Here is a 5,001-nt window from a genome sequence, read left to right on the forward strand (position 1 = left end):
GAAGGGGAACAGACAAGTTGCTGTCCTTTTGTTCTTCAGTCTAGTTGTGGAGGACGTTGCTTCACTGGCCCAAGTTGGTATTATCATTGCACTCTTCCCAGGTAAGGCAGATGGGTCACCGGCCTCTGGACAGCAGCTCACAACGGCTCTTGGCAGCTCACACTGGCTGCCGGCTGCTCATGCTGGCTGCCAGCCACTCACGGTAGCCCATGGCAACCCACTGCAGCAGGGGCTGCAGCCTATGCCGTCGCTGGCGACTCATGGCAGCCCAGCCCCAGGTCGAGCTGTTGTTCAGCATCTTAGCTGCAGAGGGCAGTGTCACTGGCCCTCATATGTGGGATCCAAACCGGGTCCTCTGGCATCCCAAGCCAGCTCTTAACCAACGCGCCACTTGGCCGGCCCCAATTTCTTTGTCTTAAGGAAGTGTTCCACACATGTGGCCCCCAGCCACCAAATACCATTTGGCATGCCTTTTATCATCGTGATAACCAAAAATGCACCCTAAGTTCCCAGAACACATCCTTAAAGGTGGCACTGCCCCTGATGAAAACCACTGGTCTAAATAAGAGTGCCTCTGTATTGGATTCCTTTTGAGTTTCCCCTGGTTAGGATCTCTAGGTAACAGGAAAAGATACACTTGCCATACTCTCAGGCTAAGAGTTTTAGGGCCTGGCAAGCCTGAACTCAATAATCCTGCATTTTCTATTTGTACACAACTATTTTTAGGCCACTAGTTTTAAAATAGTACACACATACACTCCATATTCGCCAAGGTCCCTGACCATGTAGAGTTATGAGGTTTTGGTCAGGGAGTGGCCATGCTATGCAAAGACTGATGGTCATGTAGAGTGAAAAGGAAAGAGCATTATTTTGTGCTGTATTTAAAATTTAGGAAGGTGGAAATGACGGGTGTGTCACTGTGGTAAACGGCTAAGAAAAGCAGGTTGGCCTTGCACCTTGTTTCCTGGTCCTCTCACCCTCAACTTGGATTAAAGGAGACTGAATCGTAAACATTTTTTTCCTGGTCAAGGACAGGCACTAGTATTTGCCTCTCTTTCTGCCTGCTGAATACAAAACTGAAGCCAAACACGGACCCAAAGGGAATAAAAGTCCCCTCACCATCATGCCACTTGATGCACATCCCTAATTAGGATTAATCAAAATATTTATTAGACACTGATAAAGATATTTAGTTCTGGCAAAAATGAAAAATGGAAAAAAAGTATGTTGTGGAAACTTCTGTGAGTCACCCTCCATCATTTACCAGAGGTCAGTGTTTGCTGCCAGAATAAGCTAATATTTGACTGGAAAATGAGTTCAAAACAGTCTAAGGGAAAACTTCAACAGCAAAACCCCGTAGACCATGACCTATGATATAACACTTGCCCTTCTTAAATTATTCTCATCCAAGAGTACATTTACAGGCTTAACCCCAAGCATGGTTTCTGGGTTGTACAGTTTTTATGAGGGCCATTAAGAATAAAGAGAGTTTGAATTCATAGATGGGAGAGAAAAAATTTATTCCAAGTGGAGAAACCATTCATTCACGTCTGCATTCATTTGATTCCTTAAGTTTAAATTCACTTATGACGCATTACACATGCTCTCAGCCCCCTGATCCCTCTGGCACTTTGAAATAGTCACTTGATCATGATGTGAGATCTCACTTTAAATTATGATCATAAACCTTAAGTAGACCCTTAATGCTGCTGGCAATCATATTTCCGTGATCCTTTTATTCTCCCACTCTCGCAGGTGACATTTCATACCTTCTCCTCTGTCCACAAACCTCAAATACCCACTCACCACCCATGTTCTTTCTCTGTCTATGCCCTTGTTTCCTATTTCACTGAAGAAATGGAATGAGACAAAGGAGAGCTTCCACAAACATGCACCACCTACCTGTACCAGTGCCCATGTCCTGCGCTTCTTTCCTGTGACTGTGGATGAGCTGTGCCTCTACAAAAGGCCGCTTGCTCTTCAGCTGTTCTCAACCTGTGGGTCACCTAAGACCATAGGAAAACAAAAAGGTATTTACATTACGATTCATAACAGTAGCAAAATTACAGTTATAGAGTAGCAACGAAAATAATTTTATGGTTGNTGTGGAGGGCAGTGTCACTGGCCCTCATATGTGGGATCCGAACCGGGGCCCTCTGGCATCCCAAGCCAGTTCTTAACCATCGCGCCACTCGGCCAGCCCTGAAAAAAGTTTTTTAAAAGCAAGATATAAAATTAAGGAGAGTCATCCCTAAATCCATAATGCTGCATTTATCTGATTACTTTTAATGACCTAAGTAATGGAGTCAAGTCCAAGGTTAAAATGTTTAGAGAGAAGTGGAAAACCAACTTTACCGTCACTTGCAACCATGGAACTAACCTTGGTTAGGAGAAAGAACTCACTTCCCACATCTCAGGGACAGTTTTGTCTTCCTAGCAATTGAAGAGTTTTCCTCCAGAAATGTAATCCAGCTCTTTCAGGGGAGTTCCTTTATCACAATATGGTAGCCGAGGTAGAATGATCATGACATATTTAATATATAAACCATTTTTTTAAATCCATTTCACATTTAAAAAATTTGTTCTCAACTTCAGAAATAATTTTAAAAGGACAAACTGCCAAAGACTACTTTTAATTATAGTAATAATCAAGGAAGTAACGGGGGTATTCAGTCAAAATGGAGGAAAACATTTCCATTCAGTCTCACTTCAACATTTCATTCCTCACTTAGCCCAAACCATATTTTAATACAATACAATCAACTTATTCATGACAAGGTTGATAATTAGTATGTAGTCCTAGCAAGATGGGTCTGGTGATTTTTTTTATTTGCACCTGGTTTGGTTGGAAATATGGCATTAAATAACTGTATGGAAAATAAAATGACTCGGCAGGCCCACGCAGTGAAGGAAGTATTTTCAATAGCAAGTTGCCTTTATATGGGCATATTTCTACATTCTAAAATAATGTCTCCATTATCTTGGTTAGAGTTCAGGTTTTTTAAATCTATAAGAGAAATATGTGATACATGACTGTGTGTGATGATTCACAAATTTGAAATAACACCTACTCTACTTCGGTTCTAGCACAAAATGTGTCAGTGAAGCCTGCAATTAAGAAAATTATCTTGGCCTGTCTTTGCCACAAGGATGGTGACGCCAATATACACAGCCAGAGCAGAAGTATGTTAGCAAAAATGAGTTTAGAAAACAGCTCTGCTCCAGTACTGACTGTGCTTTGGTGTCTTTTATCATGTCATCTAGATCTTTGTCACTGATAATAACACTAATAATATCTATTGAATACTGCTCTGTGGTTTCTTTTAGTCTTCAAAACAGTCCTATGATGAGATAGGTTCTATTTCAGTTCCTATTTTACAGATGAAGAGAAGTTAAATAAGTTCCCAAGATCACAGCTAGTCAGTGGGTAGAACTGGGATTTGAATCCAAGTTTCTCTGACTCACATGTTCACTCTCCTGACCAACACTGGCTACCTAATTTGAAGGGCCCAGTGCAAAATGAAAATGTGAAAGCCCTTGTTTGAAAATTATTTATAATTTCAAGATGGTGACAGCAGGGTATTAAAACAAGCACGGAGCCCTTGTAAGCACAGGGTCCTGTGCAATCACACAGGCTGTACAGCCATGAAGCTGGCCCTGATCTTAACCAAATCACTTCCCTCCAACATGTCTTTCATTCCCATGCCTCAGCCTAATTCAGCAAATACTTTGTCCAAGCCACAACTGCAGTATAAGAGGTCCTGCATGGATTCACAAGAGATGCACATTCAGTCTGGAGACAAACAACATTTATGTCTCAGTAAATTCTTTTACTTGATAAGATGTCACATTATGCTCAACAGCAGAGCGTATCCCATAATTTTATGAGTTTAGAATATCAATATGAGTTTAGGGATCACTTTGGTTGATCCCTAAGATCTCCCTTCTAATTAGTCTGTTTTCCTCTTTAAAAAAAAAATAAATAACTGCAACTATTTTCCACTGCAATTTTAAACACATAACATCACGGTGTCATGCATTGCTCTTTCCTGCTGTGACTATTTGCAGCTGCTTCACCCTAATGATGGGAAAAGGCCTCAGATCCTTGTAATTGTAGGGTCCTGATTAATGAACTCTTTGCCTCTTTTGAAGATCTTTCCAAACCTTTCATTTGGCACCTTCATTCACATGGAATGTCTGAAGCGTGGTGGATGGCGTGTTTTGGTGTAACCCTTTTACTGTCCAGCACATACCCTGGGAACAAAGGGAGTCTGTTTGCAGTGGGTATAGAGTAATTGGGACATGCAGTTTACATTTCTAGGGACAGGAATGGGCTGAGAGCGTCTATCTGTGGTGGGGTATAGTTTAGAGGTAGAACACTAAAGATAGAGAAAGACTAATCTCTTCCACTGGTGGGGACTGCCATGTAATTTGATGCCTGGCCCCAGACTCTCCCATCTTTACATCCTTTTTATTGTGATTTCCTTTTCCATAAGAAATCTTTCATTTATTCCTACTATGGGGCAAGGAGGAAGGAATCACAAGCAACCTTCACCTAAGACTCTTCACACTTCAGGACTTAAATGTGGACTCCTGGGATTGATGCCTCCCTACCTTTTATGGAAAAGGTTATGGATGAGATTATAGATAATTTGTAAATTTACCATAAAATGGATAAGGCACAAACAAGTATCTAGAACAGTAGTTCTCAATCATATCAGACCCTCTTTCCCCCTTTTATAATGAAACATACCCCTCTCTGTCCTGAAATGAAATTCATGATATAACCTATCCACATACACAAAATATTTTTTGATTTACATAATACTCTAAGTACAATATAAAAGAAAAATAAAAGCAGAGTTAGGGTTCGTGTTCAAATAATTATAAATAAGTTTTTCATCTACATCAGTGCCCTGAAGAACATTTTAAAGTTGGGCAGGACAATTTCTTTGTTTTTTGTTTGTTTGTTTGTTTGCTTTTTTAAAGATTTTATTGGGG

Source organism: Hipposideros armiger, unplaced genomic scaffold, assembly GCF_001890085.2.
Source record: "Hipposideros armiger isolate ML-2016 unplaced genomic scaffold, ASM189008v1 scaffold_366, whole genome shotgun sequence".
Classification (NCBI taxonomy): domain Eukaryota; kingdom Metazoa; phylum Chordata; class Mammalia; order Chiroptera; family Hipposideridae; genus Hipposideros; species Hipposideros armiger.